Source organism: Girardinichthys multiradiatus, chromosome 13 (genome assembly GCF_021462225.1).
Source record: "Girardinichthys multiradiatus isolate DD_20200921_A chromosome 13, DD_fGirMul_XY1, whole genome shotgun sequence".
In the NCBI taxonomy this organism is placed as follows: domain Eukaryota; kingdom Metazoa; phylum Chordata; class Actinopteri; order Cyprinodontiformes; family Goodeidae; genus Girardinichthys; species Girardinichthys multiradiatus.
This window is the reverse complement of record NC_061806.1, coordinates 11,480,290-11,497,169: the sequence shown is the minus strand read 5'-3', so window position 1 is coordinate 11,497,169 and position 16,880 is coordinate 11,480,290.

Here is a 16,880-nt window from a genome sequence, read left to right as displayed (position 1 = left end):
CGGTCAGATTTCTCCAAGTTTAGCTCGCCTCACCGCCGGGAAGGCTAGCGAGGCGAGCCAGTTACTACGCCGGGAACGGAAAACTCCGAACATGTCAGAGCACGTTTGAAATTAAGCAATGTCTAGATAAATCAAGCAGATATTTCACGTCTACATAGTTATATTCCTGCATTAAAAACATTGTAGATGTTAATTTGTGTCACCGAAAGTGTAATTTTCCACAATTTACTCACAGCTTTTGCTGCTATGGTCCGCCATGGCTTCCCCTGCTTGACCAATCCACTTCGACCCGCAATGAATGATGGGAAATGATGAGCCGCGAAGGATACTCACGACCCATCCTTCAAATCGGGCAAAGTAAGGACTCTTTTGTCGGCCGCATTTGAGGGAGTCATGATTCATGAATTGGGACAGCCTTCGTCGCCGCGCTGTAATGTAATCGGCCAACAAATACAGCCTTCGAAGGATTGGTACATTCCCTTTCCGACTGATTTTCTGAAATGTAAAAGTGTTTTCTGAAATGTACATTTGTTTTCTGAAATGTAAATTTGTTTTCTGAAATGTAAAAGTGTTTTCTGAAATGTAAATTTGTTTTCTGAAATGTAAATTTGTTTTCTGAAATGTAAATTTGTTTCGGAACTTGTAAAAGTGTTTTGCACCCCCCAGCCACTGTAGTACTGTGTTGTTGTAATTCTGCAAAATAACAGGAAATACAACTAGTTTCTCTCTCTTTGCTTTTAACTGGGGTATTTAGCAGCGAGCAGACAGACATTAAACGTAGTGGTGCTCGTTTTAATGGCTGGCCGTTCACAAAAGCCTCGATCTCCGAGAGAGAGACGCAAAGCAAGAGCATTGAGGCTCCTGCATAGCAGAACAGTTCAGAAACAATTTGGAATGAGGGGAAAATAACTATATTTATAAACAGATTAAGTCGTGTTTTAGACTGCCTATTGGTAGCGGATCTGATCTTCTTTGTGTGCTCGTGGATTTTTGCATCCGTAACTGGTTCTGGATGACGGCTTCATAGCAGACAGCCGTTCTTCCCTCTTCTTTTCCTGCTCTCGGTGGAGGTGGACGCTTTTTCTCTGTCTCCCGCACCCCTCCCATATCTGCCCTGCTTGAGCTCTGTGTCTGTCTTTTTTGGAGCCTCTTTTTGCATATCTTCCAAATTCTTCCAAAATATGGATTTGGTCAGCTGGTCTCTCAATGCAATTGGTTAAATTTTCTCGACGAGAAGACAGGGGTCAGGAGAGCCCACTTGCCTGGACGGGACATTTTTCTCCGGATACACGATGGACTCCTGGCAGAAGTGGAGGATTGTGTGTTTGTCGATAATGTCAGTCGAGGATGTGGAAGATGTGTATATAATTGGATGTTTGATATCAGGATTTCTGCTTTTTGGAGTCAGCGGTTACCTGGCATATCGAGAAATTCGGAGAATGTCAGCAGCTGTTCTGGCCATTGTAAGGCTGCCTTGCATGTGTGATGGGATCTTCAGAGCGATCAACACTCAGACTGAGATGTTACGTGAGCTGAATCGCAGACTGGATGCGATCCTTACACAGGATCGCAGGCAGGTTGCGGTTCCTGGACTCAGGGGTGAAATGGGAAAGTTGTCCGCTCGGATCTGGCAGAAAAGACCTGGAATTTGGCTGTTTGGATTCGCCTTTGAGAAGCACCAGCGAGACTCTCAAGGCTGACGGAAAATTAAGAGTCAGCCTAACCCAAATAATTATTGTTTTTCTGAATCTGGCTCCCCTGCATGGCCTTGATGGCTGGCTATCTTCAACTTCTCCTGGAAGTTATGTAAACTCTGCCCCCTCCCTTCCCTGAGGACATCTCTGGACCTGTTCAGAACTTGGCCAGTTGATGAACATTCCAACGAACCATCAAGGACAATGGCCTCTGTGACAGTGCTTCATGGACTTACTTGCACACACTCACTTGCACACACACACATGCTCAAGATAAACATATGCACCCCTCACACCACCTTCACCGTTCCCGGCATGATGTTGTTTTGTCAACTTTTTGCTTCTTTGTGCTGAGGTTTTTTGCAATCTCAAACTGTATCCTGCTAAGGATAAAGTGTGAAATAAGATTTTTTCCCCTCTACTGACCTAATGTGGCCTCTTTTCTCATCTAGAAAGAGCAGCGCCTGTGAGTGGGCAGCAAAGCCTCGGTGACCCGTCTCCCCCTTGTCTTGTGTCATGATGTGTGTTTGGATGGGTTGTACTGGAATTCTAATTTCCCCTCGGGGATCAATAAAGTATTATTATATTATATTATATTATATTAGTGGTGCGCAGTACCGGACCGTACCGGCTCACTTTCACCCCTGGTGTTATTTGAGTACAACTGAACAAAATTAAAAGACTTACTACATTTTATCAATACCTTAAACTTTTGTTTATAATACAGTAGCATGCTCCTGTCTAAATTTACAAATGCTCTGAAGAACCACCATAAGGCTACACTTGGTGTTGTGTCATTGGCTACAAATGTATTTTAACTCCATTATTCACTCTCTTGGACTTCTTTTTATGGTTTCAATTGATTCCTGAGGGAAATGTCAGGCTCTAAAGAAGATAAATGCTGTTCCACCGCTAAAAGTAGAAAACTTTGTCAATGTGACATTTGCTTGTGGTCAGGCAGCACAAAGTAGGTTCAGCTCAGGGATCTTTTTTTGTTCTATCTGAAAACAGAAGGTCAATGGGAAGCAGGTCTAACAGTATAGCGCTGCATGTATATAGCACATTGTTTGCTGACATTTCTCCCTTAAATGATAGTTCTCATTGATGCTGACAAAAATGTTTGTTTCATACAGCTAAAAACTGAGGGCTGTTTTACAATAATGTTCCATGCCTCTTCATTGTACGTGATCAAAGCTACCTTACACCTTCGTGAAAACTTGTAACCTTCTTTAAAAAAGTGCTACATAAACAATGTACTACTGTAATGTTAAATATTAGTGCTGAAGTTAGACTAAGGAAAATATTCCTTCCAAAAAACCACTAATACTAGAAACATATGGTAGAGTATATATCTGACAATCTCCACCATGTTCATCATGGTCTTCTATCTGCTTGGCACTTATTTTGTTCACATTTTGTTCTGCTTAGAAATAAAATGTGATTAATCTACTTGCATTGCTTACCTAAATTTCACCAAATGATTCCAGCAAATGATTTTTCTCCTGTTAGGATGTTGTCCTGATTTTTACTTATTTTCCCAGTGTTTCCTTTGCCATGTATGGTAGTGTGTTGAAAATCACATTATGTAGATTTAAACGTGACCAAATGAAGCAGAGTTAGTGGAAGATCAAGTCCTGTGAGGTCTTTGAAGTATGTGTTGCTTCTAATGAGCTCCCAGTCTTAATAGTGTACTGGGATCAAGAGTGTGGAATTCACTGTGTTCAGCTTCTTCATGATGTGGTACCTTACTCTGACATTGACATCATCATCTACTTTCAAGGGTCAACTAACTATCTAGGAATTAAATTTCAATTGTCTGTGAACTGAGCCTGTGGTCAGATAATTCCAAGCCTAATTAATCAGAAAGTAGCTCATGCTATCGGTTTTACTTTCTGTTTCAAGCATCCGGCATGCCTAGGTGAGTGAATCATCATCGACACATACAACACATTTCCATAGTGTGTGAGATGTCATTTAGTCATGTGAATATCAGTGTTGTACAACACATTCATTAGAAAAGCTAACTTTGTAAAACAAATTTAACTGAATGATGTTTTTCACATGATGAACTGAGGACAAATGCAATATTTACACTTGATAATTTATGCACCAAAAAACGACAACATTTTCCCTCAAGGTAAGCATGATTGTTATTCTGTCTAGCTGTTTTGGGTGCACACAGTTTGTGCTGGCTGTGGGGACCCAACATTAAAATGCCTCTCCCCCCATTTTAAAATTCACAATAATACCTTTGACTTTACTTTAAACATAAGAATAGAAAGTGAATGCTTATGCCTTAACCAACATGTGAATTTAACTGAATGTTTTTGCACAGTGATTTTATTGTTTATGGGTGGAAGATACAGTAGTTGTAATAGAGAAGCTGCAGCTTAATTTTGGTCAATTACACTTCTTCACGTAAGTATTTCACAAATACAAAATGCTTGACTGTCTATCTATCTATCTATCTATCTATCTATCTATCTATCTATCTATCTATCTATCTATCTATCTATCTATCTATCTATCTATCTATCTATCTATCTATCTATCTATCTATCTATCTATCTATCTATCTATCTATCTATCTATCTATCTATCTATCTATCTATCTATCTATCTATCTATCTATCTATCTATCTATCTATCTATCTATCTATCTATCTATCTATCTATCTATCTATCTATCTATCTATCTATCTATCTATCTATCTATCTATCTATCTATCTATCTATCTATCTATCGACAGACAGACAGACAGACAGACAGACAGACAGACAGACTTTTACATCAGACCAATAGAAAAACAACTTCAATGCAGAAATGTGGGCTTAATGAAAAGTATGTTTAATACCCGCTTATGCATTATATGATGAGTTATAATTAAAATATTTATCTTCTTGGTGTTATGTGTACTGCCATTACACAAGAGATAAAAATGATAGAATTAATATTATATGACAACCAACCTGACATCAGATTTCTGTCAAGGGAGTGAGCTATAAAATGTAATCTAATGTCTAAACAAATTTAGACTGTATAAAGTCTGTGCAGTGTTTTGTAAAGAGAAAGAGTGGGTGTTTAAATATTTTATGATTAATATTTAAGTAAGAACAATAGTTACTTTCTACACTACAGCCTAACCATGCAGGAGAAAAATACGAGCTGCAAGTGAGATGCCTGAATATACTTTGCGTCCTCAGTATATATTCCCAGCATTAGCTTTGAAAAGTACTACACGTCTGAGTAATTAGATTAGACAACAGAAGCTATTAGTCCTTAGCATATGGTCACAGTGCATTTCCCGTCTGTGTTTTCGCAGAATCCTGCAGGCATACCAAATTGCACATTTGTTCGTGTTTTGTTTTTTTCCTTGAAGCCCAGCATGATTTGTTTGTCACTGTGACACAACGATCGTCACTGTCTGCTGTAAAACATATTTTGGCTTTTTTTTTTATCACATCAAAAAAAATGAAACAATAAAGCCTTTCTGAATGAGTAAACGGGAATCCTGCTTTTCAAGGACATCTTCCTGCTGCACACAAAACGTCATGTTTCAATGGTTGAGGGTGGGGGGCATACTCTGTATGAGCTCCACTCTCAGGTTGTTAGACTAAAAAATAATTGGCCCTGTGTGGTGATGGGTGTGCTGGATGTGTAGGACTGGTACTCTTTTGAAGAATAAAAAACTGATAGCTTAGTTGTAATATCAAACCCCAATCACCTCTCAATCCATGTTCTTGTGTCGAACTCCAACAAGAACACGCATGAACTGACATAAGCATCCACAGCTCAAAGTTCACAACTCAACTCATTTCTTCCAGCCACCCTCTCCCTAAATCCCTGAAGTGTCATCGTTCGCACACTCACACAACCAGAAGGCAGATAGAGTCAGCTTAGTGATGGTTTTGGGTTTCCTTATCAGCATCACCTCCACAGAGGGATGGCAGGTCACAGGGTTTTATTCAAAAAGCTCCGGTTCATTACGAAGCTGTGTGCGTACTCACTCACGTGCGCTTGATCTTTGATGTTTCTCGTGTTTGGTGTTTGCACTGTGACAGTAAAGCAGCAAGGCATAAGAGAAGAATGAGCCAGGAGACTAATCGCTGCAGTGTCAGGAATTACTTGAGGCGAGCCAGCTGAATGTCATAAAAACAATTTACTTTTATGACTGAGTGATGAAACATAGACAACAGGCTGGGATTACATTCTGTGGTGTTTTGAAGCTAAATAATATGGGGTTCCATCAGTGACAAAAATATGTTTATGTGTCTATGTTAGGTGTATATGTAGTCTGTCTATGTAAAGTGCGTAGTGTTCATATGTAATGTGCTTGTGTTAGGTGTATAGCTAGTGTGCCTATGTTAGATGTGTATGTGAGGTGTATATGTTAGGTGTATATGTAACATGTATATTTTTGGTGTATATGTAAAGTGTATATGTCATAAGGTGTGTCACACTTATTGTGTTATGCTGACCCATAGTAATTTCAAATAAGGACCCAAGCTCTAATTTTTTTAGTCCATTTCAAGACTTAATGTAATGTTCAAATGAATCCCCTCATTTCTTTACAACTGAAACCATTTTGTATGTTTGTGTGGTGAAAAACTACACAGCTCTTGATAAAATATAAACAGATGGAGGGGAAGTCATTAGTGGCTTTATTTACTAAAACATGTAATTTGAAAAAAAAAAAAAAGGCAAGTTACCGATCTTCTAAATTAGGACAAACCTTTTGGAACAATTACAGTCAGAAAATGTTTTTTTTTTTTCTTCAACTGAAAATGCATACTATTTTTGCAAATACTTATCTTGAAGAAACTGAAACAAAAATGAGTTGTTTCCTGTTATTCAGCTTGTGTTGCAAATAATTTATTTTTGTGGACCTCAGTTTCAGTTTCTTCAACAAAGATTTTGTGGGGAAAAAAAATGCATTTTCAGTTGAACAAAAAAAAAAAGTTCATTTCATTTTCTAACTGTAATAGTTCCAAAAGGTTTGTCCTAATTGAGAAGATTAGTAACCTGATGGTTTTTTTTTCAAATTACATGCTTTAGTAAATATAACCAGTAATGACTTCCCCTCCTTTTTCCTCCACCTTACATAAACACCTTGCATAGACACAATACATACACTCACCAGCCAATCACATTGCAGCAACTCAATGCATTTAGGCATGTAGACATGGTCAAGATGATCTGCTGCAGTTCAAACTAAGCATCAGAATAGGAATGAAAGGTGATTTAAGTGACTTTGAACCTGGCTTGGTTGTTGGTGTCAGACGGGCTGGTCTGAGTTTCAGAAACTGCTGATCTGCTGGGAGTTTCACGCACTACCATCTCTACGGTTTACAGAGAATGGTCTGAAAAAGATAAAATATCCAGTGAGCGGCGGTTCTGTGGCCTTGTTGATGCCAGAGGTCAGCGGAGAATGGCCAGACTGGTTCGAGCTCATAAAAAGGCAACAGTAACTCAAATAACCACTCGTTACAACCAAGGCATGCAGAAGAGCATCTCTGAACGCACAACACGTCGAACCTTGAGGCGGATGGGCTACAGCAGCAGACGACCACACCGGGTGCCAATCCTGTCAGCTCAGAACAGGAAACTGAGGCTGCAATTCACACAAGCTCACCAAAATTGGACAATAGAAGACTGGAAAAACGTTGCCTGGTCTGATGAGTCTCGATTTCTGCTGCGACATTCGGATGGTAGGGTCATAATTTGGCGTCAACAACATGAAAGCATGGATTGATCCTGCCTTGTATCAACGGTTCAGGCTGGTGGTGGTGTAATGGTGTGGGGGATATTTTCTTGGCACACTTTGGCCCCATAGTACCAATTGAGCATCGCGCGAATGCCAAAGCCTGCCAGAGTATTCTTGCTGACCATGTCTATCCCTTTATGACCACAGTGTACCCATCTTCTGATGATTACTTCCAGCAGGATAACGCGCCATGTCATAAAGCACGAATCATCTTAGACTGGTTTCTTGAACATGACAATGAGTACACTGTACTCAAATGGCTTCCACAGTCACCAGATCTCAATCCAATTGAGCACCTTTGGGATGTGGTGGAACGGGAGATTCACATCATAAACGTGCAGCCGACAAATCTCCAGCATCTGTGTGATGCTATCATGTCAATATAGACCAAACTCTTAGGAATGTTTCCAGTACCTTGTTGAATCTATGCCATGGATTACGGCAGTTCTGAAGGAAAAAGGTGTCCAACCCGGTACTAGCAAGGAGTACCTAATAAAGTGGCATACAAGTGGCTTACATAGACATAGACACACTACATATACACCTTACATAGACACATAAACATATTTTTGGCACTAATGGAACCCCATAAGATGATGTGGTAATGTGGGTGGAATCTGTCAATCTTATCATTTTTCAGTATTTTTATACAGTGACTTGGAAATGTTAGGATACTCTTGTAACTTTTTCCTGTCGGTATGAGTCCAGCCACAGATCGCTTTCAACTCCACCTGTGATGGACTGGCAGCCTGTCCATGGTGTACCCTGCCTATTGCTCAATGACCGCTGGCACCAGCCCCCCTTGTGACACTGCAAGGACAAGCGGGTATAGACAGTAAACAGATATATTATTTTCTTTCCACTTCCGAATTATGTACTTTTCTGTCACATAAAATTTGATTAAAATAGATTTAGCTGTATGGTTCTTATGTGACAAATTATAAGGAAGTTATAAGGGTATGAATACTTTTGCAAGGTGCTGTGTTTTATCTGTATTTTTATTGTATTCACAAATCTTTCAGTCACATGCTCAGTTAAAGGCCTCTTGTCACCTACTTGACTTGTTTTTGTTTATGATTTATTTAATTGCAGTCAGTTTAAGGGTGGCACTGGTGGGACTTTGTCTCGCTTTGATCTCCGCCTTTAAAATCAGCCCTATGCATTATGTAGAGCTTGTTTGGTGTGTAAACAATGTTTAAGGAAAGCTAATAATTGCTCTGTCTGTCTCATATTTCATTATTTATTCATGTCAGATCTGAGAATTCCAACACACAGCCCCCTTAGCCTTTTTTCTCTCTTTTGATTTATTAATCACCTAGATTAACCTAATCAGGGGAACTTTCTGGAAGAGTTGCATGGCAAAACACAATTTTGAATTCTTAACTCCCATTTCTAATGCTTGTACGTAACGTAGCTGGAACAAGCTCATTTGCACCAATATCAGACAGCGCTGGGTGATCAGATGACAAACTGTTGATGTGATGAGACGAAGAAAGTAAACAGCTACCCTGACTGTATAATTCTTGTCCAATTACTACCAATTATCACATACTGTCATGTATTTGTCTTAAACTGCAGGTTTTGATTTGAGGGAAACTGTTAAAAACTCTGGTGGCCAGCGAATATGTTGGAGCCTTTTGATGGCACAGCTTGATTTATCAGCAGGCATGTGGTTGGTGATGAAGATGGGAGCAATGGAGAGAAGAGCAGTTTCAGAGAAGTGGAGTGAGATGAATTTTTTAAAATAAATATTTTTAATCCCTCCAGCATGTCCTGGGCCATCCCCTGTGCCTCCTCCTGGTGGGACATAACTGGAACACCTCCAGAGGAAGGCGTCGAGTAGGCAGCCGATATAGATGCCCAAACCACATCAACGGGCTCCTCTCGATATGGAGGACCAGCAGCTCTACTCTGAGCCCCTCCCGGATGGCCGAGGTCCTCACCATATCTCTAAGGGAGTGCCCGGCAACCCTATGGAGAAGCTCATTTCAGCCGCTTGTAGCCGGGATCTTGTTCTTTCGGTCATGACCCAAAGTTCATGGCCATGGGTGAGGGTAGGAACGTAGACTGACCGGTAAATCGAAAGCTATGCTTTTTGGCTCAGCTCTCTCTTCAACACAACAGACCAGCACAGTGTCCTCATTACTGCAGCAGCTGCACCGATCTGTCTGTTGATCTCCCGCTCCATTCTCCCCTCACTTGTGAACAAGACCCAGGATACTTGAACTCCTCCACTTGAGGCAGGAACTCCCCTCCAACCTGAAGAGGACAAGTCACCCTTTTCCTGCCAAGAGCCATGGCTTCGGACTTGGAGGAGCTGATCTTCATCCCAGCTGCTTCACACTCAGCTGTGAACCACCCCAGTGCATGCTGTAGGTCTTGGCTAGATGGGGCCAGCAGGACCACGTTAACTGCAAAAAGAAGAGATGAAATCCACCGGTCCCCAAACCGGATCCCCTCTGGCCCATGGCTGTGCCTAGATATCCTGCCCATAAAAGTTATGAACAGGACATGTTCCAAGTGCATGTTGGAGTTCAACATGCACTTGGAACATGTCCAACTTCCAGCAATGCAGACCAAACTTCTGCTCTGCTTGTACAGAGACCGATTGGCCCCTAATAAAGGGCCCCCGACTATGTACTCTTGGAACACCCCCACAGGGCACCATGAGGAACACAGTCGAATGCTTTTTCCGGGTCCACAAAGCACATGTGGACCAGTTAGGCAAAGTCCCATGAACCCTTGAGTACACTGTAGAGGTTTTAGAGCTGGTCCAGTGTGCCACGTCTGGGGCGAAAAACCATACTGCTCCTCCTGAAGCCGAGGTTCGACTATCGTCCAGACTCTCCTCTCCAAATCTTTGGCTGAGGAGTGTGATCCCCCTATAGTTTAAACACACCCTCCGGTCACCCTTCTCTTGAAGGGGGTCCACCACCCGGGCTGCAAATCCAGAGGCACTGTACCTGACCGCCACGCAATGTTGAAGAGGCGTGTCCACCATGATAGCCCCACAACATCCAGAGACTTGAGGTACTCAGGGCGGATCTTATCCACCCCCGAAGCCCTGCCACCGCGGAGTTTTTTAACCACCTTGGTGACTTCAGCTTGGGTGATGAAAGAGTCTAACCCTGAGTACTCAGTCTTTGCTTCCACCAGGGAAGGCATGACGGCAGGATTGAGGAGATCCTCGAAGTACTCCTTCCACCGCCCCACTGTAAACAGCACTGCTTCCCCATCCTGAGGCGGCGGACGGTTTGCCAGAATTGCTTTGAGGCCAACCGGTAGTCCTTCTCCATGGCCTCACCGAACTCCTCCCAGGCCCAAGTTTTTGCCTCTGCCACAGCCCAGACCATGGCACGCTTGGCCTCACGGTACTTATTAGATGCCACAGGAGTCCCACAAGCAAACCACAGCCGATAAGACTCCTTCTTCAGCTTGACAGCATGCCTTATTGCCAGTGTCCACCACCGGGTTCGATGATTGCCGCCATGACAGGCACTGCAGACCTTAGGGCCACAGCTACGGGCGGCATGGTCCCCGCTCTCCCGGGGGTGAGAGTTGAATACATCCCTGGCCGAGGGCTCCGCCAGACATTCCCAGCAAAACCCCTACTAAGGCTCAAGGCAGGTCTGTCTGACTTTCTCCACCTCCAGCGGATCCAACTCACCACCAGCTGGTGATCAGCGGACAGCTCAACCACTCTCTTCACTTGAGTGTCCAAGACATCTGGCCGAAGATCTGAAGACACGACAACAAAGTAAATCATCGATCTCCTGCCTAGGGTGTCCTGGTGCCAAGTGCACTGATGAACACCCTTATGCTTGAATGGTATTATATTCCTGTACATTGTTAAATATAATTGAAAACTCTTAAACAAAACAATAGATAAGGGTTTGCTCACTCGGTGTTAAAGCCTCAAATGAAACTTGGTCAATTCTGCATGTTTCATTCCTTAATTTTGTTGGGTATGGTCTGACTGCAAAGGAGACCTCCCTGGTTTCAACATTTAAAGTATGCACTTTAAAAAAATAAGTTCTAAAACTTAATCATTTCCACCTGTAAATCTGGACATCATTATGTTAGTGTAGTTTTGATTTTGTCTGACTTTTGTTTTAAAGTTGAACAACGTAATAGTAGCAAACATTATAGCAGCATAATTTTGTTAAAAATTCTCTTTATATTAGGCTTTAAATCTAGAATATTTGGTTTTAAAGGTAAAAAAGAAGAAATAAGATAAAGAAATTGGAAATACACAGGGACTAAGTATTAAACACACAGAAATGTATTAAATACCTTGTGGAAAAGTCTTTTTTGGTATTGACTATTAATTTTGATCCGTTCTTCCACACAAACTGTCTTCAAATCTTGAAGTTTATAGGGGTCCTTTTATCATCTATGACTAGGTCAGTTTAGCAGTGGTTCTTTCCTTCATTTTATGAGGTCTGCCAGTACCACATGCTGAAAGACATCCCTCACCATGATGTCCCCACATGCTAACTTCACTTGGCATGGTGCTTTTGTGTTTATGTACAGAAGTATTCTTCATTTAATTCAATTCAATTCAATTCAATTCAAAAATACTTCTTTAATCCCAAAGGGAAATTAAATGTTGTTATAGCTCATATTATGAAGGTTTCCTCAAAGAGCCGTTGTAGATGCCGATGGCTGTGGGCATCATGTGCACACCATGTACACATCATGTACACACCATCAAACATGGTGTGTATAGCAACATCCAAAGAGTTCAGTTTTGGCGTCATCTGCCAAGACTGTATTTCTTCAGTATTTCACTCCCTTGTCAAAATCTATGACATTAAACTTTGTACTAAGCTTTAACATATTTTTTTTTTAGCAGTGGAGTCTTGTGCAATGAGTGTGCATAGAGGCAATTGTGGTTCAGTCCATTATGTTTTCTTTGAAATAACTGAACCTGCTTTTTCCAAGTCATTCTAAGCTCTCTGTGAGTGTTTATTTATGTTATATCCAGCCAGTGTCTATGTTTTGAGTTTGTTTTTGTTTAGTTCTCCTTGTCTGGTCCTTAGTTTACCCTTAGTTAAATATTTTTGACTTTAATTGGTTTCACTTCCTATGTCTCGCTGCAGTCTGACCCACACCTGTTACTAGTTTCCCCGATTACCCGGTCCCTCTATTCATTGGTTCACCCGGCTTTCCCTGTTTGTATTTAAGCTCTTTAGTTTCCATTGTTCCCCGACTGGTTCCTTGTTGTGTTAGTCCTGCCTTCCTTGTCATTCTGTTGTGTCTGGCATTATGACCTGTATCCTACCCTGATGTCTGGTGTTCTGCATTCTGGTCTGGTTGGATCATGTCATACTCCTGGTCTCCCTGTCCGAGTACTGTGAGTGAGAGGAATTAAAACTCGACTTACCTTCATTCCGCTGGTTCCTGGCATTCTTTTCTGCACTTTGGTCCCACATTATGACAATTGAGTCCTGGAGTTTTGACTCCACAGTCAGAAACATTGCAAGGGGCACCTGGTTGTGGCTGGTTTGTGGTAAAAAGATGTTTATTCCACCTCCAGAAAATGGCTTCATCTGGGCTCATGCTTTTTTTTTTTGTACCCAGTACTTATTCCCTATACTATTGCACTCTCCTACACATAAGTTAATAATATTGACTTCTTTGAATATATGTATTACTGGGGTTGTTATTGATACATGAATTTAATGCCAACAGATGTATTAGACATGATATGGTTTTTGGTATAAGCTCAATACTAAATACATATAAAATCATATTCAATAAATTAGAATATGCGTGTAAATGATGCTCGTTTCTCAGATTAAAAGTACCTTTGAAAGTGTGCACCACTTACCTTTTTTAAGGGGAGAATTTTTTTATAACTGCACCCTGTGTGTGTGTGTGTGTGTATGTGTGTGTGTGTGTGTGTGTGTGTGTGTGTGTGTGTGTGTGTGTATGTATGTATGTATGTATGTATGTATTACACAAAACAAATTTTGTTTATTTACATATAAAAAAGGGGAAAAAACAGTTTCATTTTACCATAAACTGAGCAAACCAATCTAGAAGGATGCTTTACTCACTGTTGTTAGACACACATTCAGAAAATTTAACAGGTTTTGATCCCACTGTTTTCATATTCCGAGGATCCACACTCCTGCTACCACACAGTGCTTTGACCTTGTCCTCTCTGCAAGCTTCTTCTCTGTAATGAGAGATTCTTCTTTGGCAAATGCCAGTAATTACATATGCACACACATGCCTGAATGTGTGCATACTGTCAAACTCACTGCTTTAATTATTCAGGAGAAAATAACCAAAATAGCTTCAAGGATCAGGTGTCTATTTTTACTCAAAAGATGGTTGATCTCTCCAAGCAATTTCAGACGCTGCTCAGGAATCTGTCATCATCCGCGATCATTAAGGGCTGCTTTGGAGAGACTTTTTTATGTTAGTGGATGTAAACATACCACACACTGAGGGATTTATCTGGAGACAATGTCAGAGTGTGTTGACAGAGCTTTTTGTTCATCTCTTTGTCCCCATGAAGCATTCGAAGAGGAGCTTCAGCGTGGGTGCCGGTTCATGTTGCTGCCGCTGTTAGGTGTAACTTCTAGGCCTTTGTTTTCCGACAGCTCCGGCAGATGAAGAGGATCACTATCTGATTATATTGACAAGCCAGAGGCATCATTAAAGGAGTGTCTTTGTGTTGTAAATAAACACCTGGGAGAGACAGATCTCAGAGAACAGAAGACAAAGACAGGAAGCAATTGTTGACAATTTTAGAGGGGTAGAAAATCTTCTATCGATGTTTCATTTTCTGCTGTGTAGAGAAAAATGTCTGAAGAAAAACAAATGATTAAAAACCAGTGTTGTGGATGGATTATTCAGATCTGTGATTGTGCTTGATGCCACCGTGGTAATAAGGCTTATAGAAACTCATCTCTGTGATTACAATCAAAAGCGGCCAGAACTCTCACATCCCTTCACTGCCATGTTTCATACTGATAATGAACCATTCATTTAGGCTAATTTGCTGTGGGACTCCAGTAATCTTCCCCTTGAGTTAAGATGGAAAATGAGTCATCGTAATCTTCTCATTGTCTCTGCTGTGTTTGCCTGGGTGTTTGAGCTTGTATGTGTAGAAAATGAAAGGAAACACATTAGCGTCTCAGTCCAGGCTACAGTCCAGGCCTTGATGGTGTTTGTTTTACCTGAAGAGGTTTTGATGATATATAATTTGAATATTTCACACATGACCCTGGTCAAAAAACAAATCCGGGTGATATTGTCCTTGTACATCTCTTAATGTTCTTATGGGTTTTTTGCTTCCAGCTTTGTTTAAAGTTGCAGAACATTAGAACAGAACTGTCACGTCGTGGTTTTGGGTCAGACCAAACGCAGACAAGAGCTTGGCAGCAGCATTCTGAAACAGTCTTCAGCTTTATTCAGAGATATACAAGTCGAAGCAAAACGAAGCAAAACTCACTGCAGGTAAAAGGCATGAGTCCAAACTAAACCTACTTGAGTTGTACTGCAGGAACGTAGCAAACACGGAACTTAATCAGGTAATGTGATCGGAGGAACCAGTGAAGAACAATGAAACAAAACCAACAGATATACAGAGCGAGAACAAAGGCAGGTAATCAAGGAACTTAGAACAAGTGTGACAAGGAGGCAAAGGGAGTAGGTGAACCTAATAAAACTAAAGTATGAGGAAAAGAACTAAATGACAAGACAGTGAGCAGACCTAAAAGAAGCTATAAACCAAAATAAAATAAAACATACAGGTCCTTCTCAAAATATTAGCATATTGTGATAAAGTTCATTATTTTCCATAATGTCATGATGAAAATTCAACATTCATATATTTTAGATTCATTGCACACTAACTGAAATATTTCAGGTCTTTTATTGTCTTAATATGGATGATTTTGGCATCCAGCTCATGAAAACCCAAAATTCCTATCTCACAAAATTAGCATATCATTAAAAGGGTCTCTAAACGAGCTATGAACCTAATCATCTGAATCAACGAGTTAACTCTAAACACCTGCAAAAGATTCCTGAGGCCTTTAAAACTCCCAGCCTGGTTCATCACTCAAAACCCCAATCATGGGTAAGACCGCCGACCTGACTGCTGTCCAGAAGGCCACTATTGACACCCTCAAGCAAGAGGGTAAGACACAGAAAGAAATTTCTGAACAAATAGGCTGTTCCCAGAGTGCTGTATCAAGGCACCTCAGTGGGAAGTCTGTGGGAAGGAAAAAGTGTGGCAGAAAACGCTGCACAACGAGAAGAGGTGACCGGACCCTGAGGAAGATTGTGGAGAAGGGCCGATTCCAGACCTTGGGGGACCTGCGGAAGCAGTAGACCGAGTCTGGAGTAGAAACATCCAGAGCCACCGTGCACAGGCGTGTGCAGGAAATGGGCTACAGGTGCCGCATTCCCCAGGTCAAGCCACGTTTGAACCAGAAACAGCGGCAGAAGCGCCTGACCTGGGCTACAGAGAAGCAGCACTGGACTGTTGCTCAGTGGTCCAAAGTACTTTTTTCGGATGAAAGCAAATTCTGCATGTCATTCGGAAATCAAGGTGCCAGAGTCTGGAGGAAGACTGGGGAGAAGGAAATGCCAAAATGCCAGAAGTCCAGTGTCAAGTACCCACAGTCAGTGATGGTCTGGGGTGCCGTGTCAGCTGCTGGTGTTGGTCCACTGTGTTTTATCAAGGGCAGGGTCAATGCAACTAGCTATCAGGAGATTTTGGAGCACTTCATGCTTCCATCTGCTGAAAAGCTTTATGGAGATGAAGATTTCATTTTTCAGCACGACCTGGCACCTGCTCACAGTGCCAAAACCACTGGTAAATGGTTTACTGACCATGGTATCACTGTGCTCAATTGGCCTGCCAACTCTCCTGACCTGAACCCCATAGAGAATCTGTGGGATATTGTGAAGAGAACGTTGAGAGACTCAAGACCCAACACTCTGAATGAGCTAAAGGCCTCTATCGAAGCATCCTGGGCCTCCATAAGACCTCAGCAGTGCCACAGGCTGATTGCCTCCATGCCACGCCGCATTGAAGCAGTCATTTCTGCAAAAGGATTCCCGACCAAGTATTGAGTGCATAGCTGTACATGATTATTTGAAGGTTGATGTTTTTTGTATTAAAAACACTTTTCTTTTATTGGTCGGATGAAATATGCTAATTTTGTGAGATAGGAATTTTGGGTTTTCATGAGCTGTATGCCAAAATCATCCGTATTAAGACAATAAAAGACCTGAAATATTTCAGTTAGTGTGCAATGACTCTAAAATATATGAATGTTCAATTTTCATCATGACATTATGGAAAATAATGAACGTTATCACAATATGCTAATATTTTGAGAAGGACCTGTAGAATCAAGAATAAACATGAACTAAAGGAAACTGAGAAACTGGA